The sequence below is a fragment of the Staurois parvus genome, unplaced genomic scaffold (assembly GCF_062004578.1).
Source record: "Staurois parvus isolate SC_StPar_1 unplaced genomic scaffold, SC_StPar_1.0 ptg000012l, whole genome shotgun sequence".
Taxonomy (NCBI): Eukaryota; Metazoa; Chordata; class Amphibia; order Anura; family Ranidae; genus Staurois; species Staurois parvus.
In genome coordinates, this window is record NW_028317808.1 from 6963272 (window position 1) to 6979843 (window position 16572).

A 16572-nucleotide genomic window follows, 5' to 3' on the forward strand; every position below is an offset into this window, starting at 1 on the left:
GCTTTATGTCCATGTAAAACTAGTGATTCAGTATTCTGCAGACAATAGTATACCAAGGGCCCTGCTTCCAGCTTAGTGCATTCTGTTTTTTGTTATGTATCTACAAACATCCAACAATACTCCATAGCCTGAGGTGAGAACATTAAGATACCTTAAGAAATCACCAATTGTCTTCAGTGAATTGAACAATTAACAATTGATACTTTGTGTTTGAAAATTATAATTCTGTAACATTATGTTAGTATCTATACAACAATATAAAAAGTAACACTTGGCAAGTTAACCTGATATTACAAACCCCAAATAGAAAGTTCAAATAAAGGTGCATCCTAGACTCTGTTATATATACAGTTGCAAGAAAAAGTATGTGAACCCCTTGGGATTACGTGGAGTTTTGCATGAATTGGGCATAAAATGTGCTCTGAACATCATCTAAGTCACAACAATAGAAGAACACAGTCTGCTGAACATAATACTACACAAACATTAGATGTTGCCATGGTTTAATTGCACATAACATGTAAACATTCACAATGCAGGGAGGAAAAAGTATGTGAAGCCCTAGCTTAATGACTTCTCCCAGAGCTAATTGGAGCCAGGAGTGAGCCAACCTTGACTCCAATCAGTGTGATGATATTGGATGTGTTGCTGACAGCTGTCCTGCCCTTAAAAAACACACACCTGTTTTGGGTTTACTGGTTTCAAGAAGCACTGTCTGATGTGAACCATGCCTCGCAAAAAAGAGCTCTCAGAAGACCTACGATCGAGAATTGTTGACTTGCATGAAGCTGGAAAGGGTTACAAAAGTATCTCCAAAAGCCTTGATGTTCATGTGTCCACGGTAAGACAGACTGTCTACAAATGGAGAAAGTTTAGCACTGTTGCTACTCTCCCTAGGCGTGGTCGTCCTGTAAAAATGACTGCAAGAGCACAACGCAGAATGCTGCATGAGGTAAAGAAGAATCCCAGAGTGTCAGCTAAAGACCTACAGAAATCTCTGGCACATGCTAACATTTTTGTTGACACATCTACAATAAGGAAAACATTAAACAAGAATGGAGTACATGGGAGGACACCACGGAGGAAGCCATTGCTGTCCAAAAAGAATATTGCAGCACGTTTGAAGTTTGCAAAAGAGCACCTGGATGTTCCACAGCACTACTGGCAAAATATACTGTGGACAGATGAAACCAAGATTGAGTTGTTTGGAAAGAACACACAACACTATGTGTGGAGAAAAAAAGGCACAGCACACCAACATCAAAACCTCATCCCCACTGTAAAACATGGCGGAGGGAGCATCATGGTTTGGGGCTGCTTTGCTGCCTCAGGGCCTGGACGGATTGTTGTCATTGATGGGAAAATGAATTCCAGAGTTTATCAAGACATTTTGCAGGAAAACGTACGACCATCTGTCCGCCAACTGAAGCTCCGCAGAGGATGGGTGATGCAACAGGACAATGACCCAAAGCATACAAGTAATTCAACAAAACAATGGCTGCAACAGCACAGAATACGCCTTCTGGAGTGGCCCTGTCAGAGTCCTGACCTCAACCCGATTGAAATGCTGTGGCATGACCTTAAGAGAGCGATTCACACCAGACATCCCAAGAATATTGCTACACTGAAACAGTTTTGTAAAGAGGAGTGGTCCAAAATTACTCCAGATCGTTGTGCAGGTCTGATCTGCAACTACAGGAAACGTTTGGTTGAGGTTATTGCTGCCAAAGGAGGGTCAACCAGTTATTAAGTCCAAAGGTTCACATACTTTTTCCTCCCTGCACTGTGAATGTTTACATGTTATGTGCAATCAAACCATGGCAACATCTAACGTTTGTGTAGTATTATGTTCAGCAGACTGTGTTCTTCTATTGCTGTGACTTAGATGACATTCAGAGCACATTTTATGCCCAATTCATGTAAAACTCCACGTAATCCCAAGGGGTTCACATACTTTTTCTTGCAACTGTAGACCATATTAACATTTAACTTTATGCAAGTATAAAGAAACACCTTTTATTTCAGTTATGCACTTTTGGTAAAAAAAAAACATTGAGGATAAAAACATTAACTATTCCTTCATATTAACTTCCTGTAGTCCCCGTAAGCAGAATTCAAAATGGGAGAAACAAGGCCAGCTATGTCAGTGACTCAAACTCCATTGCAGTGCACAGTGCTAGTGGTTTAATATGCTGAATGAATATACAACATGCACTAATGGAAGGAGCACCAGACCAAAGTTGTTCGTACTAAAAACAGTCAACACATTTCAGGGGTCAGATAAAATCACCCTCCATCAAGGCTTCAGTTTAAATAAGAACCTTGAAAAGGACTTTTAATGTTTTGTCCAAATGTGAATATACACCTCCTTCCGCCAATACATCCTCAATGGGCATTTAACCTCCACCAATCCACATCATTGCATTAAACAGTTAAAAAACAGATAAAAACTGTGACATCAACACATATGGAGATTATGTTCTTAATGTTTTGAGTGTTTTACCCTGTTTTAATTCAATGATGAAAGAAAACATTTACACTATGGAGATTCTACTGTTTTTTTCTGTTCTTCTGTTTTTTGCTCTTTAAGGGCTTGTCTGTGTTCAGAGAGCGTTTGAGGGGTGATAAGGAGGTATTGTCATTGTCTGCTTTCACTTCTTGATCTGTACACTAGCACACCACAACCATGTGCAAGTAACGCCAGCCAAAATTAACAGGGGGTATAATTCTTGCGGTTTCAAAGCAAAGATTGCGGATTGTGTTAACCCCAGTCACTGCCTCTGCAGCTAAAGGGAGTAGCAGTTGGAAGGGGACGGTAAAAGTGAGGATCAACCAGAGCATTTTACTGCTTCACAACTTCACAAGTGAATGAGCCCTGATGCACTAATGTGAATTGTTGGTGGTTAACTGTACCTTGAGGAGGATGGATTGGTTGAAGGAGGTGTATAGAGGGCTTTGGGGAAAGTACTATTAGACCTTTTAGGATTTAAAGGTTATTTGTATTTGGAGAGTTGATCCAAACTAAGAGGGCATGGAGAGTTATCCTGGTTGCAGAATGGTGGATATTTGCAGTGGATGATTAATGTGTGCTTTTGGATAAGACTGCATGTATGAGTTTCTACTGGTTACAGCTGATTAGACTAAACTATTGTTAAGGAATTAACTAGGAACAACATTTATAAAAATAAATAAATAAATAAATAAAACACTTGTTTTATTTGTCAGGCGTTATATCTTTTCAAATCTCATCCCTTTGATCAGCAGATGAATATAACAGAATAAATACAAAAGTAACAATGTAGCTGGTGATAGACTAATTGAAATTCACCGGCAAAGCAGGAACAGGCTGAATTCAATCCATCTATGAGCAGGCAGGATATACTGAAGTCGACCGACTTCAGTACAACTGGCCTGTTGTTTTTGATCATTGTCAGCAGTGACCATTGTATAATGATGGCTGGGAAACCTCCCGCTGTCACAATACAACAGCACTTCGGAAGGGATTACCCTATCCACACTGAATGTGTTGATGGGGGAATCAAGTGATTTTCTTTCCTTCAACCCATGGTTTAACCACTTTCCGTCCGGCCCATGTATATAAACGGCCGAATGGGAGCAGTGCAGGAGCGGGTGGCTGTTTATAAATGGCCTCTGCATTCACTGCCTGTGGTAAATCAATGATCACAGGAATAGTAGTAAACTAGATGTCACATGCTAACATCATTGCTTACTACTTGTGAAATCTGTGAATGATCACAGAGGTTGCATGGTACAAGGCTATTCACAACAGCCATATACCATTTGACAAGCTGTGACCAATCACAGCTCTCACAGTATTGCTCAAAGAGAAGGAGAAATTACTGTTTTTACAACCTTTATGGGTGTAAAAGCAATCAGTGTAAAAAAAAAAAAATCTTCATCACCCCCCCACAAGTAGTACATTGTCACTATGGTGTCACTGTACTGCTAGGGTGATGGTATGTTAAAATAAATAAATAAATAAATAATATTAAAAAAATGTAAAAACAAAATTATAATTTTTGGTTATAAACTAATTTGGGTTATTTTTTTTACTAAAAAGATAGATGACACATTGTGGCCAAGTATTATGAAGAACGAATAATTTTTTCCAAAATTTTAGAAGAAAAACACTTTTTTTTTTCAAAATGTTTGGACTTTTTCATTTATATAGCAAAAAAAAAAAATCCCAGTGGAGAATAAATCAAAAAATAAAATCAAAATAAACTTTTATCTGTCTCCATAAAATGCTAAAAAATGTATATGGGTACAGTGTTTCATTACTGTGCAATTGGCATTCAAAGTGTGATAGCACTGGAAGCTGAAAATTGGCCTGGACAGGAAGGGGGTGAAAGTGTCTGAACTTGAAGTGGTTAAGGAAAGAAAATTGCATAATATATGACTGGCCTTACTTTATATCTCTCTATCTCACATCTGAACAGTGTTTATAAATGTTTTTTTTTACAGCAGCAGCTATACTAGCTGCTGTATGCACACAACAAATTCCAGCTGCCAAATTGCTAACAAATGCAAGGATGGGGTGGCAATAGGGGAAAAGGACAGGGCATGGTACACACACCCTGTGTACTTTAAAGAATGTTTTTTTTGGCATGGGTAGCACACAATGTTTTTTAGAGCCAAGGTGGTCCTAGAGAAATTACAGCTTAATTGATCCTCTGCCTCCTACAATCATAGAGGTTTTCTTTTTTTTGGTGACTTTAGGTTGACCCCAGCAGAGCATGATATAGTACATTGGGTAAAATAGCATTATGTAAAGGCCAACCACCAACATATTTGTGTATTTTTTGTAATTTAACCATTTGCCTGCTGATCTATAGTAGACGTACTGCTACAGGGTGGCAGGACTGTGCAAAATCACGTATATATACGTGATTTGCATTTCCAGGTAGGGGGCGAGCGCATGCCGCCCTACCCGCGTCGATATTGGTGGCTAGAGATGTCAATAAGTGGGTCCTGGCCAGCGGTTCCCCGCTGGCACTCGGTGATCATCAGGGAAAGCTGACAGGGAGAGACCTGTGTGTAAACAACACAGGTCTCTCTCCTGTCAGCAAGGACATGCTGCTTTGTATTTCTCTGCACAGCAGAGAAATACAAAGCAGCATGTCTCTGTTGTAAAACAGCACAAAGCACATAATGTGAAACACACACAGCACACAGTTAACCCTTTGATCGCTTCAGATGTTAACCCCTTCCTGCCCAGTGTCATAAGTACAGTGTCAGTGCTTTTTATTAGCACTGATCACTGTATTAGTAGCACTTGGGATTTCAGTGGCAGTTAGTCAGTTTCCAGAATGACCGCCGCAGTCCCGCATGCCCGCAGTCCCACAGTTCCACTATAAGTCTCTGATTGCCGCCATTACTAGTATAAAAATGTTTTTTATAAAAAATCCAGTATATACAGTACACTGCTCAAAAAAAGGGAACACTTTGAAAACACATCAGATCTCAATGGGGAAAAATATACTGATATGAACTAAGTAATGTGTTAGGAACGTAAGGATGCCCCATTGTTCGATGGAAATTAAAATAATCAACCTACAGAGGACTGAATTCAATGACACCCCAAAAATCAAAGTCAAAAATGATGCAGCAGACTAGTCCATTTTGCTGGAAATTTAATTGCAGCAACTCAAAATGGTACTCAATAGTTTGTATGGCCGCTACGTGCTTGTATGCATGCCTGATAATGTCTGGGCATGCTCCTAATGAGACAAAGGATGGTGTCCTGGGGCATTTCCTCCCAGATCTGGACCAGGGCATCACTGAGCTTCTGGACAGTCTAAGGTGCAACCTGGCAGCGTCGGATGGACCGAAACATGGTATCCCAGAGGTGTTTCATTGGACTTAGGTCAGGCGAACATGGGGGGCCATTCAATGGTATCATCCTTCATCCTCTAGGAACTGCCTGCATACTCTTGCCACATGAGGCTAGGCATTGTCATGCACTAGGAGGAACCCAGGCACCACTGCACCAGCGCAGGGTCTAACAATGGGTCCAAGGATTTAATTCCAATACCTAATGGCAGTCAGGGTGCCATTGTCTAGTCTGTAAAGGTCTGTGCATCCCTCCATGGATATGCCTCCCAAGACCAGCACTGACCCACCAACAAAATGGTCATGCTGAACGATGTTACAGGCAGCATAACATTCTCCATGGCTTCTCCAGACCCTTTCACATCTGTCACATGTACTCAGGGTGAACCTGCTCTCATCTCTACAAAGCACAGGGCGCCAGCAGCGGACCTGCCAATTCTGGTGTTCAGTGGTAAATGCGAATCTAGCTCTATGGTGCCAGGCAGTGAGCACAGGGCCCACTAGAGGATGTCGGGCCCTCAGACCACCCTCATGAAGTCTGTTTCTGATTGTTTGGTCATGGACATTCACATCAGTGGCCTGCTAGAGGTCATTTTGTAGGGCTCTAGTAGTGCTCATCCTGTTCCTCCTTGCACAAAGGAGCATATACCGGTCCTGCTAATGGGTTAAGGACCTTCTAAGGCCCTGTCCAGCTCTCCTAGAGTAACTGCTTGTCTCCTGGAATCTCCTCCATGCTCTTGAGACTATGCTGGGAGACATAGCACACCTTATGGCAATGGCACATATTGATGTGCCATCCTGGAGGAGTTGGACTACCTGTGCAAACTGTAGGGTCCAAGTATTGCAACATGCTACCAGTAGTGACACTGACCCTAGCCAAATGCAAAACTAGTGAAAAACAGTCATAAAAGATGAGTAGGGAAAAAAATGTCAGTGACCTCCACCTGTAAAATCGTTCCTGTTTTGGAGGTCGTCTCATTGTTGCCCATCAAGTGCACCTGTTGGTATTTTCATTAATACCAAAGCAACTGAAACTGATTAACAACCCCCTCTGCTACTTAAATGACCAAATCAATCTCCCAGGAGTTTAATTGACTTGATGCTGTACTCTGATTAAAAAGTGTTCGTTCGGGGGAAAGTATACAGAGAGACCCGTGGGTGTGTCTATTTCATTGTACCGAGCTAACAGCAAAACAGTATAGAAGCACAGTGATGCCCCATTTAATCAGTGCAGCAAAAGGGTTGATCCTTAAATACTGGAAGGCCCAAGAGAATCCTAGAATAGAAGATTGGATAAAAATAATTTATTTATAGAAATGAAGAACTATATTCTAGTGCAGAAGATAAAATGGACTTATATAAAAAGGTATGGGAAAAGTGGGGAGAATTTAAGACTTCACAGAGCTATGTCAGATTGATGGAATAGTAGGGAAAATGTATTAGCATATAATGTCCTAAAATGAAAGATGACATATTAACCACTAGGGGACCGCCCGCCGTACATTTGCTGCTACAAGCCCCTGTGTGCAGAATCGCGTATATAAACGTGATTCGCACTCCCGCTGTTTTTGCGGGCCAGGGGGTGTGCGCGCCCCCCCGCCAACCCGCGAGTGTCAGAATATGATGTCAATCTTCTCTGCCTGGGCATATTCCGTCCCAGAGAGAGAAGAAGACATACAAAACATGAGTAAAACAGCACATACTAACAGCACATACTTACATTTAGAACACACCTAGGTTACATTTAACCCCCTGATCGCCCCCCCAGTTAACCCCTTCACTGCCCTGTTACCAGTAACATTATTTACATTATACAGATTTTTTACTGATCACTGTATTACTGTTGCTGGCAACTTCCGATAGCGTTAGCGCCCCTTCCAGATAGTGTCAGATTGCCCAGTACTACACCAGTAATCACATTTAACCCCTTGATTGCCCCCCCCCCCATTTAACCCCTTCACTGCCCTGTCACCAGTGTCATTATTTAGAGTGTACAGATTTTTTACTGATCACTGTATTAGTGTTGCTGGTGACTTTGGATAGTGTTAGCGCCCATTCCAGATAACGTCAGATTGCCCGATACTACACCAGTAACCACATTTAACCCCTTGATTGACCCCCCCCCCCCATTTAACCCCTTCACTGACCTGCCACCAGTGTCATTAATACAGTGTACAGAATTTTTTGCTGATTACTGTATTATTGTCACCGGCGACTCAGATAGCGTTAGAGTCCCTCCCAGATAGCGTCAGATTGCCCTCTAGTACACCAGTAATCACATTTAACCCCTTGATTGCCAGGAACACGCTCACTTACACACTAAACCTCCATTGCTAGTATAGTGTCTGAACGGATCAATATCTTTGATCAGATCAGCACTATACCAGCGTTCAGATTAGTATAGCATGCCCAAAAACTCAACATTAGCAGGATCAGCCCAGACATCTGCCAGCACCTGCGTTTTGCCCCTACATTTACCCCCTCCCTCTCCCCCAGCAAGTGCAATGTCAGTAGATCACTGTCACTTGATACATTGCACAAAAAAACCACAGTGTTCACAGAATCAGGCCTGATCTCTGTTAGCACTTGTTGGTAAATTTGTTGTAGCAGTTCACGCAGTCTCTGACAACCAGGCACTCTTTTTCTCATGAGTCACGCTATAAATTTAGTGGCCAAAATGCCCAACCAAAGGTACATTAGTGAAGAGGCCTACAGGATTCTGAGCATGTCAGGTGAGAGCGAAGGGGAAGACTCGTTGACAGAATCCGCCTCAGAATACGAACCTGTAGACAGCAGCGGCACCCTGACAGATAGCTCAGACGTCGGATAAGAGGTCCCTGTGAAGATCAGGGGTACCCGATCCCATTTCCAGGTTTCTCAGATGTTACAAACACATGATCATGCTCATATGCAGCAGAGTGTCAGTACTAGAGCCGCTATACCTTTTGGTGAACTGGCGAGCTCAAGTGGCCTAGTACATCCTGGTCTCTTTCATATCAGCACTGCAGTATCACTTGGTGACGTGGCAAGTCCCATAAGTGCAGTACACGTTGGTGTTGTGGCAAGCACAAGTAGTGTCCTGCAGCCACCAAGAATTCACACACATGCCCATAGAGTCCATAGTGTCCTTCCAGAGGTGCTTGCAAATCCCGATTGGCAGCACACAAATTCTGCAGCACCCGTACTTCCCACATTCATTGCCCAACCTGGACTTCAGGTGGAAACAGCAAATTTAAATACTCCCCTTGATTTTATGGAGCTGTTTTTCACAGAAGATCTGTATGCATTGATTGTGGATCAAAGCAATTTATATGCACAACAGTTTATCGCCGCCAACCCAAATTCACTATTTAGACATTTGTACAATTGTGGAATTGGCGCATGTGGCACTATGCAACCTAATCGCCGGGGCTTCCCCCAATGGTTTTTAAATACCCATCTTAGAAAGGTGGAAAAAGCCTGCTTGAGAAATGAGGAATTGCTTGCAGTGAAGTGGAAGGACCACCAGGATGTTTTCATCCTATCTTCCATTCACTCAGATATGGCCATCCAAATTACCACGGCAGCTGGTGTTGTTGAGAAGCCCCTCTATGTCCACGACTATAACCTTAACATGGAAGGAGTGGACTTCAACGACCAGATGATGAAGCTATACTTAGTTTCCCGAAAAGCCAGATGTTAGTAAAAAAAAGTGTCTGTTTATTTATTTGAATTGGCTCTATATAATGCTTTTCTGCTTTACAAAGCAACTGGACATAGTGGATCCTTCCTAAAATTCCAGGAATAGATCATCATGGCCCTTTTGTAACCAGAAGGTGCTGTGGCCCAAACCTCCAATCCAGATGCAGTTAGCAGGCTGCATGAGAGGCATTTTCCCGATGCCATTCCTGGTACCCCAACCCAGAGGAACCCCTAAAAAAGATGTTGTGTCTGTAGCAGACATGGAATTAGGCATGACAGCTGCTTCTTTTGTCCCTCCTGTCCTGGCCAACCTGGACTCTGCATCAAGGACTGCTTCCGTCATTACCATACACTAGTGGAGTATTAGTATAGGGTACAGCACAGCACAGTTCAGGGTACATAAATACGCAGGGTCTCAAAAGATGTTACATAGTCAGGAAAGTGGCTATCACATTTGGAGAGACCCTACAATCTGTTATAAAAAGTTAAAGTTTAAAAAAAAATTAAAAAAAGTAAAAAAAGAATAAAAAGTACAAATTCTCCAAAAAATGTAAACTTTTACTAACCAAAAATAGTTGTAGTTTTTTTTGTTGTTGTCATTGTTGTTACTGTTCTACTGTTACACTTTTACTGTTTTATTGTTACTTTTTTATTGTTAACCATTGCTGTTTTCTTTGCAGGAATGCTTTCAGCTGCAGCCCCGACCTGTTTATTCTGACAGCAACAGGAACTTGCTCTCAGAATATACATATATCAGTGTGGGCAGCACTGTTGGATGAGATTTTTCATCCGCAGTTAAAAAAGAGCATATATGCCAAAGCATGGGGGCCTGGGGTGGCCAGTGGGTGGATGGCCCCAATGCTTCGGCATATATATTTTATAATATTTGTTGGCACATTTCATGTGTGCCCACCATTAGAAATGGGTGGATACAGGGAGGTATGTTCTAATGGTGAGCATACCACCACACACTTTATTCTGGCAGAGATATTTCAATAAAAAGTTATTTTATTGTGTTATAGTTTAATTGTTAACCATTGCTGTTTTCTTTGCAGGAATGTCATTCAATTATAGCGCCAACTTGTTTATTCTGGCAGCAGCAGGGTCTTGCTCTCAGAATATACATCAGTAGGTGTGTGCAGTGCTGTTGGATGAGATTTTTAATCCGCAGTTAAAAAAAGAGCATATATGCCGATGCATGGGGGCCTGGGGTGGCCAGTGGGTGGATGGCCCCTATGCTTCGGCATATATATTTTATAATATTTTTTTACACATTTCATGTGTGCCCACACTTAGAAGTGGGTGGATGCAGGGAGTTATTCTAATAGTGGGCATACCACACACTTTTTCTGGCAGAGATTCCTTCTCTTTTTTTTCATTCAGCCCACAGGCTGCATAAAAAAAAAGAACATAGCATATACACACAACAAAGACCAGCGATGTACTGGTACATAACTGGACTTTGAGTGGTTATACCAGGATGATGCCTACAGCATCACAGTTTTTCAGTCGGCGATGGGCTGAAAAGCAATCCTATTGGCTAATTAGCTGCAGGATTGCTTTTACAAGCAGTAAGAGAAGATGCCCCTGCTGCCTTCTACGGTCTTCATGGGCAGTCCCATGCCATCGGGGGGACCTGAGAATGCAGCCGGTGTTTTTGTCAGCTGACCATAGAGCTGACTGGAGACCGGAATGGTGCCAATTATTTCTATAGTCTAAGAATTGGAAGCTACGAGCATTTCATCACTTCAGTTTCGCAGGAGATAAACAGCACCATTTGTAAATTGGGAAAGCATCTGATCACACCAATCTTGGTTTGATTAGATAATGTAAGGACAGAGGAGATATCTAGAGTCTGATAGACCCCAGATTTCTAAAAAAAGAATATATGACAATACCCATTGAAGTTATAGCGGATATTTGAATTCCCTGTGATAGCGTTTAAAGTGATCAAAAAAATGAAAGGGACAGTGTTCAAATAATTGAAACAATCAAAATAACTTAAAAAAAAAAGTACCCTCGCCCCTTACGCGTGCGCGCACCTGCAAGAGCAAGAGTTGACCCCATGCCAGTATGTATACAGCGGTTGCACCATGCATGTGAGGTATCGCCACAAACGTCAGATCAAGGGCAGTAATTCTAGCACTAGACCTGCTCTATATATCTAAAATGGTAGCTTGTAAAGGCTTTTAAAGCATTGCCTATGGATATTAAAAATGTATGCAGTTTGTCGTCATTGCACAGGGCAAGCGCAGTTTTAAAGCATGTCATGTTTGGTATCTATTTACTCAGCATAGCATCATCTTTTATGAGTTACCAAATAATTTGCCAATATATTGTATTTTTGTGCATTAAAATTAAAAAAGTGTATTTTTTTTAAAAAAAGTAGCATTTTAAAAATCGCTGCACGAGTACTATGTGACATTAAAAATTTCGCCACCCACCATTTTATTCATTAGGGTGTTTGCTTTAAAAAATATATAATGTTTGAGGGTTCAAAGTAATTTCCTAGCAAAAATACAGATTTTTTTTCATCTGAACAAAAAGTGTCAGAAAAGGCTTGTTTTTCAGGTGGTTAGAAGAGTGAGTGATGTGAGGCATAAACTTCTACTGCTGAGCATAAAGTGCCCCCACCCCCAAAATGACCCCTTTTTGGAAAGTAGACAGTCCAAGCTATTTTCTGAGAGGCATGTTGAGTCAATAGAATAATTTATTTTTTTAGCAAAAGTTTTTGGAAAATTACAATTTTGTTTTTTTTTACACAAAATTATCACTTAAATAATTTATTGCTCACACATGCCATGGGTATATGTGGAATTACTCCCCATAATACATTCTGCTACTTCTCCTGAGTATTGGGGTAACACAAGTGAGATACGTTTTGACAGTCTAGCCAAGCACAGGACCCCAAAATGCAATAAGCACCTCCAAGCTTTTAAAGGGCTTTATTTCCTTATAACACTTCCTGACTTCCTATCACAGTTTCGGAGGCCCTGAAATGCCAGGATAGCACCAAACCCCCCAAATTACCCATTTTTGGAATGTAGACGCCCCAAGGAATTTGATAAGAAGCATTGTGAGTATTTTGCAGATCTCATTTGTTGCCACAAGTTTTTGGAAAATGAAGAAAGAAAACAAAAGCATATTTTTTCTTTTTTTTATATTTCAAAACCTTGTGAGAAAAAATGAGATCTGCAAAATACTCACCATGCCTCTTTTTAAATTCCTTGGGGTGTCTACTTTTCAAAAAAGGGTCATTTTGGGGGTTTGGTGCTATCCTGGCATTTCAGGGCCTTCAAAACTGTGATAGGTAGTAAGGAAGTGTAATGAGGAAGTTACACACTGTCAGGGTTCGCGGTGACAATCGGGTCTGCGCATGATCGGAGCACCGATCCATACTAGCCGGCGGGCACTAGGACCTGGGCGGAGGCGGCCGCGCATGCGCACTCGTGATTGCGGATGCTCACCTGGCACCAATGGCAGGGCAAGGCGCACTATTTAAACCTGCCCTGCACATACACTCATTGCCGTATGGTCTATTGTTCCTGTGTTTCTGTATTACTGCTATTGAGATTCGTTGCTGACTCTGCCTGATCCTGACCTCTGCTGACTTCTCCTGCTCTGACTTCCTGGCTAGTTTGTCCTCTGTTTTTGGATATCCCTAATCTGATCTGAACTCCTGTTTCCGACCCAGGCGAGTGACCTGACTACTCTTCTGCCTGCTGCCTTGTACTACGCTGACCCCACTGTTACCAACCTGGCCCGTTTGACCACGCGTACTACTCTGCCATCCATCCATCCCACACGGATCCAGCCATCCCGGCTTCAGCCTTCCGCCTCTTCACGTCAGGCTCTCTACCTGCAGATACCTCTGACGGATCCCTCTACCACGGGCAGGTGTACTCTGGGGCCGCGACCTGGTTCCTGTCTGCTCCAAGTTCATCCCCACCATCAGGGGCCCTGGAGAACAAGCAGACTGGGGCTTAGACTCCGCGCTCTGGGGAATCCGGTCCTGTGGACTGCTAGAGGCACCGCCAGGCGGTTGTTAACATGCACCTTCAGGCTTTCAAAATGGTCATTGGATTTCAGTCTCACACATGTGGTATCCCCATACTTAGTAGAAGTAGCAGAATGTATTTTGGGGTGTAATTCCACATATACCCATGGCTTGTGTGAGAAATATATCATTTAAGTGACAAATAATGTGTAAAACAATGTTTTTGTCATTTTCAAAAACTTGTGGAAAAAATAAATCTTCCATGGACTCAGTATGCCTCTCAGCAGATAACTTAAGGTGTCTACTTTCCAAAAAGGGGTAATTTGGGGGTGTTTGTACTATCCTGGTATTTTAGCACTTCAAGAAATGTGATAGGCAGTCAGAAAGTAAAAGCTGTGTAAATTCCATTATCTATACCATTTTTTTTTACCAAAGTCATGTAGCAGAATACATTTTGTCCTAAATGTATGACTAACTTTGAGTTTACTATATATTTTTTATAGCCGAAAGCAAAAAATATCATTTCATTCACAATGTTTGTATTTTTCTGTTTATAACGCCAAGAATAAAAAACGCACAGGTGATCAAATACCACTGGAAGAAAGCTCTATTGGTGTGAAAGAATGGACATAAATTTTGTTTGGGTACAGCCTTGCATTACTGCGCAATTGTCAGTTAAACTAATGGAGTGCTGTATAGCAAAAAATGACGTAAATTGCAGTATCTATTCCATAGTTTGTAGATGCTATAACTTTCACGCAAAGTAATCAATATACACTTATTGGGATTTTTTACCAAAAACATGTAGCAGAGTACATTTTGGCCTAAATGTATGACTAACTTTGAGTTTACTATATATTTTGTATTGCCGAAAGTAAAAAATATTGTTTTTTTTTCTAAATTTTCAGTCTTTTATATAGTCTTGTTTATAGCTCCAAAAATAAAAAAGCACACAGGTGATCAAATACCACCAAAAAAAAACTTTATTTGTGTGAAAAAAACGACATAAAATTAATTTATGTACAGCATTGCATGACCGCGCAGTTGTCAGTTAAACTACTGCAACGCTGTATAGCAAAAAAATGGCGTAAATTGCAGTAACTATACCATAGTTTGTAGACGCTATAACTTTCACACAAAGCAATCAATATACACTTACTGGGATTTTTTACCAAAAGCATGTAGCGGAATACATTTTGGCCTAAATTTATGACTTTTTTGAATTTATGTCTTTTTCATGAATTTTTGTCTTTTTTTGTTTATAGCGCCAAAAACAAAAAGCGCACAGAAGATCAAATACCAACAAAAGAAAGCTCTATTTGTGTGAAAAAAAATGTAAATTTGTTTTGGTACAGTACTGCATGACCACGCAATTATCAGTTGAAATATAGTGCAGTGCTGAATAGCAAAAAAAGGCTTAGACAAGCGGTTAATAAGTGTAAACAATGATTAGTGGTTACTAGTGGTGATAGAGAATAATTTAGAGATGTCTAGAAATTACTGGAATGGAAAAGAAAGGAAAACTGCAAGGGAGGGTCGGGGGGGGGGGGGGGGGGGGGTAGAGTGGGGGGAGGGGAGGATATTGGATAAATTTGTAAAGAAATGTGTGATTTTTACATTTATTGTATTTATTAAAAACAAAAAGTGTTCCATTATTTTTTTGAGCAGTGTATATTGTCATTTGTAACGCTATAACTTAAACCAATTAATTTACACGTATTGGGATTTTTTTTAGCAAGATATGTAGCAGAATACATTTTGGCCTAAATTCATGCCGAAATTAGATTTTTTACATTTTTTTATTGGATATGTTTTATAGCAAAAAGTAAAACATATTGTGGTTTTTTTTTCAAAATTGTCGGTCTTTTTTTGTTTATAACACGAAAAAAAAATAATGCAGAGGTGATCGAATACCATTGAAAGCTCTATTTGTGGGAAAAAAGGACTTAAATTTAATTTATGTACAATGCTGCATGAACGCACAATTGTCAGGTAAAGTAACGCAGAGCTGTTTCGCAAAGATTGACCTGGTCAGGAAGGTGGATCAATCCTTCTGTTCTACTTTAAAAAAAAGGTTCCTAAATATTTACAATGAACTTAAAACAATGCCATGCCCTTCTGTTTCCTTGAGTCCGGTGCCTATTATTTTTGGCATATACTGGCATATTCTTGGCATATACTCAACTCATTGTCACCTCAGCTTCGGCTTACATATATATATGAATAGTTCTAGAGCCCTTTTTATCACTTTCAAGATGAAGGTTATCTATGCACTTCTCCTGGCAACTCTGGTGATTGGCAGTTTTGCAGATAAAAGATGTACGTTGTATGCAGCATTGGGAACGTTTGGCATAGGATACACCGAGAAGACACAACGTAAGAAAATCTCTGTTTTATTTAATTGTTTGATCTATTAATATGCATATCTTCTCTTTTTATGGTTCATGGGCTCCAACTAGGTAGGAAAAAGTTAAGAATTTCATCTAAAAAGTGAAAAGAATGGAGCACATACAGTAGGAAAGGACAACTCTAATGCTTGATTACCTGTAATCTAATAACTGTTTGGTTTAAAGAATAAAAAAAAAATCCTTGTGAGAAAAGATGGTGCTTCTGTAGGACATATAGCAATTCCAAGCATAAACATAAGTTGCAGCTCCAGCAGCCATTTTGGAAAAAGCTGTAACTCGATTAGCAGTTTGTGTCTTAGACAGCAGGTGAGAATTGCACTGGTTTCTATGGGAGATAGTTATATTATATTTGTGAGGAGTGTTACATTCAGGGACAAATGGAAGCCTGGATTTAGTTTCCTTCCAAATATGTGACAAACTCATCACAGCAGCATCTTTAATCCATAAGATCACTATGATGAGCTTTATGCCTTTATGAGCACCTTTTTTTTTACAAATATTTATTTAGTGCTTTTCATAAAATATAACAAACACTGTGGTAATGCAATTTATCCAGGACATAGATACTGGGATCTACAGTATGATGATTAGGCATGGGAAAGGGAAAGTGTTTCATTGCATGTTTTTTTCTTT